This window comes from Pongo abelii, chromosome 23 (genome assembly GCF_028885655.2).
Source record: "Pongo abelii isolate AG06213 chromosome 23, NHGRI_mPonAbe1-v2.0_pri, whole genome shotgun sequence".
In the NCBI taxonomy this organism is placed as follows: Eukaryota; Metazoa; Chordata; class Mammalia; order Primates; family Hominidae; genus Pongo; species Pongo abelii.
Window position 1 is genome coordinate 26056575 of NC_085929.1, and position 13768 is coordinate 26070342.

General features: G+C 40.7%; 1 pseudogene; it reads right to left on the bottom strand.

Annotated features, from left to right (window-relative positions):
* Positions 1 to 8241: 8241 nt before the first annotated feature.
* On the bottom strand, positions 8242 to 13712 carry LOC100449650 (set1/Ash2 histone methyltransferase complex subunit ASH2-like; annotated as a pseudogene).
* Between the last annotated feature and the right edge of the window lie 56 nt (positions 13713 to 13768).

Consider the following 13768-nt stretch of genomic DNA (forward strand, 5'->3'; position numbering starts at 1 on the left):
CTTTAGTTTCAAATGTAGGAATGTCAGCAGTGGAGTGTAAATAAGGCAACTCATATAGCATTTCATAAGGAGATAAGCCAATATCTTTCCGAGGGGCAGTTCAGACCCTCAATTAGGCAATAGGAAGGCATTTGGTCCATGGTAGTCGAGTCACTAAAACTAATTTGGTTAGGTGGCTTTTTAGGGTTTGGTTCATTCTTTCTACTCTTTCTGATAAAGGTGGGTGCCAGGGATATGGTATTCTCATCTTATTTCTAATACTTGGGCCAGCTTTTTAATGACATGTGCAGTGAAATAGGTTCCATTATCTGAATCAATATTTTCTATTAATCCAAACCTAGGTATAATATTTTTGATTAATGCCTTAACTACATTACTGGTGGCTGCACTTGAAAAGGGAATAGCTTCTATCCAGTGAGTAAGGTGATCCATTATTACTAGTAGATACTTCAGGCGATCTGTTGAGGCCATTTTTGTGTAATCTATCTGGATGCTTTGGAATGGCCTTAATCCTGGGTTTCTTCCTCCAAAGGGTGGTTTTCTTAGGGTTTGCTTATTAGTTTTTTTGCATATTAAACAACTATCTGTAGCTTGTTTTGCTAGAGTATAAATTCCTATACATCCATAGTCTCTAAGAACTACATCATACATAGCTTGAGGTCTCCAGTGGGTTCCTTGATGCAGCTGAGATAAAACCTCCCTCATGAGAGGTTTGGATAGCATTTCTCTTTGTTCTGGTAACACCCATTTCCCTTCTGAGTTTTCCTTGGTTCCTATTCTTATTAATTTCTCCTTTTCAGCAGGGGAGAAGATGGGAATGGCGGTTGGGGGAGAAAGGCAAGGGGTGAGGTGAAACACTGGCGTTTTGGAGGAAATGGAAGGTTGTTTGGCTATTTGGTCTGTGAGGTTATTCCCTCGGCTTTCAAAAGAAAGGTTTTGTTTTCTTTTTACTACCTCCCCAGGAGTTTTTAATTTGGGCTTGATTGGAGGAACTGTAATTTCCCCCAATTTTCTTCTTTTGACCATGTGTCAGGATGGATACGCTCTTCATCTGTGGTGGTGAGTAGGTTTAAGGAGATGAGAAATTTTCCCTGATTAATATAAAGGCCTAAGCCAAATTTTAGTATTAAATCTCTCCCAATAGATGTGTTCCTGCCTCTGGAATTAACAGAAATTTAATATTAGCTGATCTGCTTTTATATGTGACTTTTGTTTCTTTTTCCCATTCAGGACATTCTCTTTTGAAGTGACCTATTTTTTCACATTTGAAATATTTGTTTCATCCTCTTTCTCTCCCTCTGCCTCTCTTTCTCTCCCTCTCTGTCTGGCTCTCCGACTTTTCCTCCCTCTTTCTCTCTGTCTCTCTGCCTCTCTGTCTCTCCCTCCCTCTCTCTCTGTCTGCCTCTGTATCTCTCCCCGCTCTCTCCCTGGCTCCCTCTGTTCCCTCTGTCAGTCTTTCTCTCTCTTCTCCCTGCCCTCTTGTTCCCTCTATAGGCCGATATTTCCAGGTCTCTATTTTCTGTAATTTCTTCATGATATCTGGCCAACTATTAGTAACAAAATGGAGCTTTAACATCCCCTGCCTAAGGGGATGCTTTATGTTTAAGCCTGCGTATTTTCTCATCTGTTCCTTGAGTCTGTTTAAAAACTCCACGGCTCCCTAGTCTTTTCCCTGCTGTATATTAAATGCTCAGGAAATATTTTGGGTTTGAGGCACTGATCCCTGAATCCCTTTAAATATAATTTCCCTAAGGTCTTTCATGTTTTCTCAGTGGGCTGCATTGTTATTATCCCACTGGGGGTTTTGGGCCAGAAATTTTTGTTCTGCTGCAGGGGTATTTTGACCAGGAGGACATTTGCACTCCCAGGATATCATAGTAGCCCTCTGTATCACGGTTCTTTCCTCCCCCAGAAAGAGAATACTTAAGATGGACATTAGCTCAGCCTAAATGTATACTTGTGGTCCTACAAATTGGTCAATTTGATCCACGACCCCAAAAGGATAATCTAATAGTGGTTTAAGTTCTTCCCTCAGGTTTCTGACCTCTGAACTAGTTAAGGGGGCATTTCCAAAGCCAACTCCCTCTCCTCCTAGAAACACTTCCCTTAAGGGAAAAACGGTTGGGGCAGACTCTTTTGAGGAGGAGGGGAAAGGGAAGTTTTGAATATCCTTTTTACATTGTTCTATCTCACGTTGAAGCTTTCTTGGGGGAGGACATTCAGGTTGGGGACAGCCCCAAGAGTCAGGATTATAAGGAGGGAGGGTACAATGTGAGCAGGGGAAGGATCCGGGTGGCTGCTTGAGAGAAGTTAGGGGTATCTGGTGGAGGCAGATGGTCTAAGGGATCCCACATGGATTGCTTAGGGGAGAGGCCTTAGTTTCTATAGGGGATTTAGTTTCTGGCTTATTCTTACTAGTTTTAAGGGGGTAGAGGAGGACCGGCTCCTGCCACCAAGACACAGCAGAGTCTATTTCCTCTTGGGAAGCAGGACTTTTGCCATTTACATACTCTATTAAAAGTTGACAAATCCAACTCTCATTTGATCCAAACCTTGGCCAGAAAACTGAAGGTTTGAGAATAGGTTCTTTGGTCCAAATAAAACAATTCCCATATTTGATCATTTGTTGCTTTTTCTTGTGTTTAGTCCTTTCATTATCCCTCCAATATTTTAACATGAGACCTAGAAGGCTATCAGAGGGAATTGTGTTATCTCCTTTGCCCTTTGTAGTTCTTGTTTTACTAGGGCATTTCATATCCTGGAAGTTAATGAGGGCTCAATCTCTTGTATTAGAGATTTCTTGCACTCCCGTCTCGGAGGTTAATGGGGGCTCAATCTCTCGTATTAAAGATTTCTTGCACCCTTTTCCCTGGAGGCTCAACCCCTGCTACTGGAGGTTTCTCGCTCTCCTTTCCCTGCTGAGTGTGTGTGGGGCTCAACCTCTCCTACTAGAGACTTCTTGCACCCTTTCCCTGGGGCTCAACCTCTTTTACTAGAGATTTCTTGCACCCTTTACTTTACTCCACACTCACTTTGCACTTAATTGTGCATCTCATTCACACATTTTCAACCTGCAGAATGTCCCAACCACCAAGGAAGTACTTCACTGCCCTAGTGGTTTTTCTTACCTTTGTGCACAGTTACCTGGTCGCCATGGTAACGGTAGGCCTTTTCTTCCTGTGTTGCTGAGAGTCTGGGTTTATTTATCATGCTGGGTGGGTCCTGATTCCTTACCCCTGAGGCCACTGCAATGAAGCAGTGGGATGCATCTCCTCCTAAGAGGTGATCAGAGGCCCTTCCCCAGAGGAGAATGGGAATCCCAGACGACCCCCTATTTTGTTAGAAACAAGAACTCGGAGTTGCAAGGAAAATGAGCACTCAGACAAAAGATTTCTCAGCAAGGCAAACTTATTTCTGCAGAAGGGTGCCACTCGCACTTCTGACCACTGCAAGAGCACACCGAACAAAGGAGGGAAGCGTTTTCATCCCTAACGTGGTTAGTCCCTGCTTCTGTGTCCTGTCCCCATTGGCTGGAGTTGGACCACACAATCTACACTGACCTGATTGGCTACTGTTTAAAATTGAATATGGCTAATTAGGTGGGAAGGCAGAGGCTGTCCGTTATGGTACAAGGTATGTTTGGGCATGTCAGGGTGTGGCAAAGGCAGGAAGGGTAGTTTTGTGGGAGGGGCAGTTTACAGAATGGGTAGAAAGGAGTAAAAGAGGACTCTTTCTAAATAAGGAGGAGATGTGAGTTACAGATTGGGACTGGTGGGAGAAGTTGTTTACAGAGCAGGTAGCTTAGGAGAAGGGACAAGGAAGTTCATCTCGAGAACAAAGAACAATAAAGTCAGAAATTAAACCTTTGAAGAGGTACTTACTGTGTCTGACAGATTCACTGGAAATACAGAGAACCCTGGAAAGGAGAAGAAGGTGCTGGCTGAGGTGAAAAAACAGAATCAATCAGCTTCAGCCTTCTTCAGTTCTAAGCATATCTGAGAGGTTCAAGAAAGAGATAAAAGTATGAGTGTCAACTTCAAGGACAGATGCAGAAAAAATGCCAATGAGTTTCCTGTTATAAAGCCCTTGATAATTAACTCAGGAGATTAGAGGGGAGAAGTGGGTGGTAGCAAAGGGAGAGAGAACCAAGAAGGGAATTCAGGAATCAGAGATGTGGAAGGGGAGAGGGTAAGGAGGGGCCACATTATAGGAAAGGCTGAAGGAGGAGCCTGTAAGAGTGTTGGACAGGAGCCAGAGGGAAGGTCAGGTTTGTTGTTTGTTTGCTTTTGTTTTTGCTCTCAAAGAAAGGGGAGTCTTTCCTAGCTTTGCTGCTGTCCTCCCTGGTCATCTCCCTCCATGGAGTGTGGGGTTCTTCTATCATCCAAGCTAGTAAGTTCCCTATGTCAGAGATTTCTCCTAGGTTCTTGCCTGCCAAGGGTTCTCCTTATTTTATACTAGTCTTATGGATATGTTGTTGTTTTTCTTATTATTATTAGAGACAAGGTCTCACTCTGTTACCCAGGCTCAAGTGCAGTGGCATGATCATAGCTCACTGCAGGTTTGAACTCCTGGGCTGAAGCTCTCCTCCTGCCTCAGCCTCCTTAGTACTTAGGGCTACAAGTGTACAGCACTATGCCTGGCTAATTCGTTTTTTATTATTTAAAAAAAAACTATAGAGAAAATATCTTGCTATGTTGCTTTTGGCTGGTTTCAAACCCCTGGCTTCGAGTAATCTTTTTGCCTCAGCTTCCCAAATTGCTAGGATTACACATATGAGCCTCCACTCCTGGCTGGACTTGTTATTATTCAAATATATATGTGGATTTTGTGTGGCAGGCACATGTGAGAAATGCAGAGATTGTGTCCTCACTCCAGACCCACTGAATCAGAATCTGCATTTTGTAAAATCCCCAGATAATTTGTATGCACAATAGAGTTTGGGAAGTACTGTTCTAACACATGCATAAAGACATTGATGTAGTTTTCAATATAAGTTGTTCCTCGTACCTGAATCTATTATGCTCCAGCAAACATGAGCGGGAAATTCTTGTTTCTCTATTTTCTGCATTGTGAAGTCAGGCATAATGTACTCAAGGCTTTCCATAGAAAATTGTAGGCATTTTGTTTGACTTCACTAAATCCACAGAGATGACCAGGAGCATTTTAATAATAGCCCAATATCACATCTTTGTCTGACAAGCAAACAATTTGAATTACCCCAAATTATAATTTTTCATTGGTATTCAAATAAAAATAAAATTAGCAACTACTCAAATATTTTACCCTTTCAAATAAATGGAAAACTACTTACATTAACATTAAATGACAGAGAAAAAAGATGTATAAAACCAGAGGAATGAGCACAAGGTTTGATAACCACTGTGAAAATATTGACAACAAAGATGAGAGAATGCATCCAAATGAAGAAATGTACTTCTATTGATTATCTGGGATAAGGTAGCTTTGCAGAGAACTTGGTGATTTTTAATACTTTCTGATTTCACATAATAGGCATGTATTGCTTTGAAAGTAACTCAATAAGACAAACTTTAGAAATATACAAAAGTAGAGTTTCTTCTCTTTACTCTTAGCTCAGAAAGCCCATACTTTGAAGATGCTTCTTTCTGGAGGAAATGCATTTAGCCTCAGCCTTTAGATCTGATCCAGCTGTTAGTGCTCCTTTTAGAATACAAAGCAATAAACTTCTGATTTTTTTTTGATCCAGCTCTTCCCAGATCATTCTCACATTTCCTCCACTTCAGGGCTTAAGCAGGGATAGGAATCAATTCAGATCCTTTCCTTCCCCTTTCTATGGCTGGTCCACATGTAGGCTGCCTTGAGAGCTGGTGTGCGTGATCATATGATCTTCATATCACAAGGGCCTAGGGAGGTTTATGTCTTGGTTCCTCTTCTGAGTCTGTCACTGTGCCAAGCACCACTATGGTGCAGTAAGCAATAGTACTCAGCTTTGCCTCTCAGGCTGCACACCCAAGAGTGTCTTGGCAGCTTTGCTCCCAAGGACTGAGCCTGAGAACCGGGCAGGGGTCCAGGAGTGTTTGTTACTTGCATGATAAATCAGTGTCCTGGGGGCTTGGCCAGGCTTCTGCTGCAACCAGTAAGGATAATGACCCCCATTGACTGCTCCAGTGCTGGAGCCACAGGTGAGAGTGACTGTCCCTCCTGGGGACAGAGTCAGTGAGGGTTCCTGAGTCACCACAGCCTGAGAATTCGACCCTGAAACAAAAAACAGACACATGTTAGGAATTAGAAAGGGAGACACAGGAATCCCTCCAAAGGCTGGTATTTGAAATCTCTATTAACCTGGGCAGCAAGTGAGGAGGTACAGGGGGAGAAGGAGAAGGAGAGGAGTCCAGGCCATGATGCTGATATTAGAAGGGACTCCTGGCTCCAGAGTTGAGGCTGGGTTCTGATGGCTCTTTATGTCCTACTGAGCTCCCTATGTGGAGAGGGTGTGTTGTGTGGTACTTTATGCAAATCTTTACTACTTTTAGAACCACTCAGGTTCTTAGCCCTGAGAGCATCTACACTGTGAAGGGCCAGACCAGGGTGACTGTGTGCTGTGGATTTGCCGAGTGGGAGGAAGCAACTGCTCTAGCATTTTACATGAGCCAATGAGCAACTGTGCAGGGTTTATTAAGTTTGAACCTCTTGAGCTTCTTAAGATGCAGAAGACTCAGACTGCCCTGTGATGGCTTTCCTGGACTGAGAGTGCCTGGTCTTTCACTTATTTAACAAATAACAATTGATTTATCTTTTTGACATTACCATGGTATTTCCAGGCCAATTCACACCAATTACTTGTCTATTCTTTGCTCATTCCTATTTGTACTACTTTTTCTTGCCATTGCTGAAATCCTGTCCCTGTGACTATAATTCAATTTTTGTATTACATGGTGTTATTTTTTATCTGAATGTTTTGAATGACTAAAGAAATTGTTTTAATGACCTACTGACTTTTTGAAACTGTTTATATTGAGCCTCATATTGGATAAACAGCTGTCTTAAGTGAGAATTTTAATAATAATTTACTTCAGAGAATTTTTAAAAAGAAAATAACCAAAGATTGAAGGTTTAAGTTTTATTGTTAATTCAATGGAAACTCAAGTGAGCCTTGAGGATGATCAACAAGGTCTACATAACAACCCCACTCTCACCCAGACCAGCCCTTAAAAGCCCTCTGGACACCAAGCTTGGGTGAGCTTTCCTGGTTGGCTCACCCAGGAAATAGGTGTTTCATACATAGAATCACACATTGCTGTGAGCAAAATGAAGCATTGTCTATTTCTCCACTGGGAGAGGATAACTGGGTGCTTGTGCTTGGAATTCTCCTGAACTCTGCCCATGTGCCTCTTTCCTTGAATTATCTTAATCTGTATTCTTTTGCTGTAAAAACTTGTATCAACAAATGTCACAGGTTTCAGGGAGTTATGTGAGTTTTTCTAGGGAATCATAAGAAGTGAACGGCTGTTGGGGAGCCCTTAGCTTACGATTAGCGTCAGAATTGAGAGTGCTCTTGGGAATCCTCAGACCTCACAGGTTCCAATATCACATTATTCTTTTTTTTTTTTTTAACTTCAAAGAAAGCTTTAATTTGGGAAGAGTTTCTCATTTTGTTAAAGCTGCAAACAGACTTCTTTTACAATTACACTTCTAGAGGTCTAGTAGCTTCAGAGATCTCAGTGTTCAAAGGTATATTTCCAAATCAATAATAAAACCAAACCCACAGCAAAAGGAAATCACTTTTAGATTGGTTTGGAACGTACTACCATTGATTTTAGGTGTTCTCAGAAACAGCTTCACCACTTCTTTGGAAAACAGGTGGCATGGAGTCAGTGCCCACAGAAGAAAATGTCTTTAAATATGTTAGTTACTTGGACAAGATTATTCACTCCTTAGAAAATACAGTAAGATAACAAGTCCCAACTGGCAAGGTATGCAGTACAGCACCAGTTTTACAGAGGGATTACAAGATCTTGGGATGAGCAGTTGTTGGCTTATGGCACAGAATATAAGAGCAGTCACTGGAAGTGGAAGAAGAATGATGATGAGCAGGGTGTCTCTCACAGTCCTACTCAGCCTTTTAACTTGGTAAATGGATAGGCTATGTTCTGCAGCATCTTTGGGAGAACACTTAAGACAGTTCAAAAACAATAACAACAACAAAAGCCACCCAATATTATTCCCCAGAAAGTCCATATCTGAAAAGAAAGAAGGACCTGTTCAGGGTTCCCATGGAGGACTGTGCCCCCTATCCTCTTTTGTCTCCAGAAAATACAAGACATCAGCCAGAGTGTGCTCTACCTCAGCATCCCAGCCCTTGTCACTCACAGGGCAGTAAGTGAGATTCTTTGGAGGATACTTGGAGCACAGTCCAAAGTTAATGGAAACTATGAAGCTCTTGTCCAGTGAGATGGCTGAAATTAACCCCCTAAAAATATCTTTTTAAGCCACATCTTGATTGACACCATTTTTATAAAATATTGTTTTACTATGTGGAGTCTGTTTTAGACTCTTCCCTGCTTTAGCCAAAAAGTCTTTTTCCACAAAATAAAAATAATTGTTGAACTTTATCAAAACCTTATCTTGGTAAGTGTCAGGCAATAACTTGGCTGTCTCTTGGGTTTTCAGGAAGATTAATATAAAATCCTGGGATGTCTCCCTGTCCATAGCTAAAACAGTAGTGTTTACCAGCGGACTGGTGGAACTTGATTCCCTTTTGCTCTGCCAAGAATAACTAAATTTATCATAACCTAAGGGAGCTTCATGGTTACCTTAGGGCTGAGATCAACCCAGTCTGGCAGTGGTGTCTGGTGGCATCTCATTCATGGTGATTTCAAAGTACCAGGACCCTTTCCGTATCCCATGAGAAGTCTGCACCATACAGTAGACCTTCTTTCCAACCACAGTCAGCCAGCCAGTCACTGGAGATCTCTAACTGGGGAGCTTAATCATGTTGGTCTAACAAAACCTGTTCGTAGAAACAGTCACTGTAGAGGTCTCCAGGAATAGGTTTTCCTGCCCAGCAGTTAATTTCAAGCTTCTGAGGACCAACTGTGTGAGGATCAGTCTAAGTTAGACTATACCAGTAGCCATCTTCATTAAATATGTGATCCAAGGGGTGTGAGGAGGACAGCACTGAGCGGAAAACAAAAAGTCACTCTGGGCCTTCTTGGTGGTCCCTGTGGTCTCCCCATCCTGCTGTTTGCACTGAGCTCCTCTTCCTTTTTTCTGCTGCTTCCTGCTGCAGTTTCCGGACTCAGATTCCCACTGTAGACACAGCACTGGTTTGGTTTTGGTTGTCATAAACAGGGTCAATGTTACCAAGACCTGATCCAAAAGTCCAAATCTGGGGAAGTGTTCTTTCCGGTCTTTACCCCCTGGATCCAGGTGTTCCTTTACCAAGAGCACATCTCTTTTTTTACTCATTGTTTTAACAATGTTATTCAGCCAAGTCATTTTTCCAGGTGTCTGAATGGTCATCATGCACTCCCAGTATTTATCAATAAATGGTATATCTTTATCTTTGGAGAACCTTGTCTTTGGATATTCATTCAGTGTTGGGGACTGCCATGCCAGGGTTGACCGAAGCACTAAGGGAAATTTCCTTCATGTTTGCTTGCTGCTAGATAAAATATGCCACTCTGATGGCATACTTTGCAATAAAAATTGTAGTTGATTATGACAGGTAGACAGGATGAGATTCTGTGCTAAATGTATCAACTGTGAACCATTTTGTACAAGAGCAGATGCCCCACTCCAGCTGGAGGGGCTGTTACTGCTGCCATCAGTTTCATCTCCCCCTTTTTGGCAGCTGCTGCATTTGCGGTGCTCCTGGGCTGGGTCAGACACCCGCCACTTACATCATGGTCACTCCCAGACTTTCTCACATTATTCTGAGTCACCTGTAATGAGGCACTTCCAACTCTATTGGCCTCTTAGGATGCTGCAGGGCTGGCATAAAAGGAAGGGTGTCCCAAATACTCAGGCACACTCTCCTAATCCTGTATGTTTTGATTGTTCTTGGAAGAGAGACTACACTGAATATAAATCTTCCTCTTTTGGACAGTGGTAAATTATTCAAACACAAATTTCATTATTTTAACCATTTTCAAGTGTATACTTCAGTGTCATTAAGTAAATTAACACTGTTGTACAACCACAGTACCAACATTTATCTCCAGAAATTTTTCATCTTCCCAAACCAAAACTTAATACCTGGAAAACATCATTCTACTTCTTGTCTGTATGGATTTGACTACTCTAGATACCTCATGTAAGGGCAAGCAAATAAAATTTATCCTTTTGAAGGCAGCTTATTTCTGCTGGCATGATGTCTTTAAGGTTCATCAATGCCATCGCATGAGTCAGAACTTTCTTTTTAAGGTTGGATACTATTCCCTTGTGTGTGTATACTATATCCCGTTTATCCATTAGATGACACTTGGGCTGCCTCCACCTTTTAGCTATTGTGAATGATGCTGCTATGAACAAGGGTGTACAATCTTCTCTTTGAGATTCTACTTTCAATTATTTGAGGCACATACCCAGAACTGAAAATTCTGATAAAATGGCAATTCTATGTTTAATTTTTTTGGGGAAATGCCATAAGACCTCCACAATGCATGCATCATTTTATAGTCCCTCCAGCAATGCATAACAGTTATAATTTCTATACGTCTTTGCTAGATCTTGTTATTTTCTATTATTTTGGTAATGCCATCCTAATGAATGTGGAGTTGTATATTATTGTGGTTTGATTTTCACTGGCCTAATGATTAGTGATGCTGAACATCTTTCCATGTGCTTATTGCCCATTTGTAGATCTTCTTTGGAGTCTACTCAATATGAACTCAAGTTTTTTGCCCATATAATTCAGATTGTTTTCATTTTTGTAGTTACTCTCGAGTGGTAGGAGTTCTTTCTACAGTCTGCGTCTCTTATCATATGCAAAATTTGCAACAATCTTTCCTATTCTATGATTCAAATGTTTGCTCAGTTGATAGTGTCCTTTGATGCCCATAAGTTTTACAATTTGATAAAATCCAATTTATCTATATTCTTTTTTTCTATTTTTTTCTGTGCTTTTGGTGTCATATTTAAGAAGTCATTTCCAAACCCTATATTGTGAACCTTCTCCCTAATGTTTTCTTTTAAGATTTTGACAGTTTTGGCTCTTCCATTTGGGTCTTTCATCCAGTTTTCATTCATTCATCTAGTGAATATTCTAGTGGATATTCATCTAGTGAATATCCAGTTTTCTCAACAGTATTTGTGAAAAAGACTGTCCTTTTCCACTAAATGGTCTTGACAACTTTGTTTAAAATTATTTGACTGTATAACTAAGAATTTTTTTCTAGGCACTCAGTTCTGTTTTATTTGTCAGTATGTCTGTCTATATGTACCACTCTGCTTTGATTAGTGTAGCTTTGTAGTATGTTTTGAAATTGGTAAGTGTGAGACCTCCAACACTGTTCTTTTTTTACAAGATGATTTTGACTATTTCAATTCTCTCAATATTATATATAAATTTTAGGATTAATTTTTTTCTATTCTTTTCGTTTGTTTGTTTGGCTTGCACTTTTTAAAAAATATATACTTTAAGTTCTGGGATATATGTGCAGACCATGCAGGTTTGCTACATAGATATACACATGCCATGGTGGTTTGCTGTACCCGTCAACCCATCATCTACATTAGGCATTTCTCCTAATGCTATCCCTCCCCTAGCTCCCATCCCCAACAGGCCCTGGTGTGTGATGCTCCCCTCCCTGTGTCCATGTGTTCTCATTGTTCAACTCCCACTTATAAGTGAGAACATGCAGTGTTTGGTTTTCTGTTCCTGTGTTAGTTTGCTGAGAATGATGGTTTCCAGCTTTATCCATGTTCCTGCAAAGGACACGAACTCATCCTTTTTTATGGCTGCATAGTATTCCATGGTGTACATGTGCCCCATTTTCTTTATCCAGTCTATCACTGATGGGCATTTGGGTTGGTTCCAAGTCTCTTTTCTATTGTGACTAGTGCTGCAACAAACATACGTGTGCATGTGTCTTTATAGTAGAATGATTTATAATCCTTTGGATATATACCCAGTAATGGGATTGCTGAGTCAAATGGTATATCTGGTTCTAGATCCTTGAGGAATCATCACACCGTCTTCCACAATGGTTGAGCTAATTTACACTTCCACCAACAGTGTAAAAGCGTTCCTATTTCTCCACATCTTCTCCAGCATCTTTTGTTTCCTGACTTTTTAATGATCTCCTTACTAACTTGGAATTTTGACAGAGAATGCGATGAATCTGTAGATTCCTTTTGGTTTGTATAGCTAGCTTAACAATATTGAGTTTTCCAATAAATGAACAAAGGATTTCTTTCCATTTATTTGTGTATTAATTTCTTTTTGCAATGTTTTATAGTTTTCAATGTACAAGTCTTTTTCACCATTTTGATTAATATTATTCTTAAGTATTTTACTCTTTTATCTTTATTTATTTGTTTATTTGAGACATTGTCTCACTCTGTTACCCAGGCTGGAGTACAGTGGCAGGATCTTGGCTCATTGCAACCTCTGCCTACCATACTCAAGTGATTCTTGTGCCTCACCCCCAAGCAGGTGGGATTACAGACATGTGCCACCACACCTATCTAATTTTAAATTTATTTATTTATTTATTTTAGTAGAGACAGGGTTTCACCATATTGGCCAGACTACTCTTGAACTTCTAATCTCAGATGATACCCCCAAATCAACCTCCCAAAATGGTGGGATTACAGGCATGAGCCACTGTGCCCAGCCATATTTTACTCTTTTGAATGATGTTGTAATTTGATTTGTTTTCTTAATTTCATTTTGAGTTGTTTCCTGTTTGCTTAAGTATAGAAATATAAGAGATTTTCTTTCTTTCTTTCTTTCTTTCTTTCTTTCTTTCTTTCTTTTCTTTCTCTCTTTCTTTTTCTTTCTTTCTTTTTTTTTTTTCGCTCTCTCTCTCTCCCCCCCACTACCCCCCACCGCTTTCTTAGAGGCAAGGTCTTGCTTTCTTTCCCAGGCTGTTCTTGAACTCTTGAACCCAAGAAATCCTCCCACCTCAACCTCTCAAAGTGCTGGGATTACAGGCGTGAGTCACCATGCCTAGCCATGAGATGTTTTTACAAGGTGATTATGTATTATAAAACATTACTGAATATGTTTAATCATTCTAATAATTTTTTGTGGGACTTTCAAGGGCATTTTACATATGACATTAGGTCATCTGAAAACAGAGATTTTATTTTTTATTTCTAATTTTTATTCTGTTTATTTCTTTTTCTTGCCTAATTACTCTTGCCAGGTCTTCCAATACTGTTTTTAATAGAAGTGGTGAAAGTGTGCATTGTTGCTTTGTTCCTGATATTACAAAAACCTCTTTGGTCTTTTAGATTGCATATGATGTTAGCTGTGGGATTTTCATAGATGGTCTTTACTGTGTTGAGGCAGTTTCATTCTATTCATAGTTCATTGGGTGTTTTTACCATGAAAGGATGTGGAGTTTTGTGAAATGATTTTCTGTAGCCAGGGTCTTACTGCAGAGCCACTCTGCTCTATACCCACCCATACCTGCTCCACTGTATACCTGGTGTTAGAGAGGAATAAGTACCTTGTGTTCACCAGGGTCCAGGGGCCACTCAACTAGACCCACAGTAGAGGTCATGTGTGTGAAGGGGTGGGGGAGCTGAAGAGGCCCTCATGGGTACAACTGTGGACTCT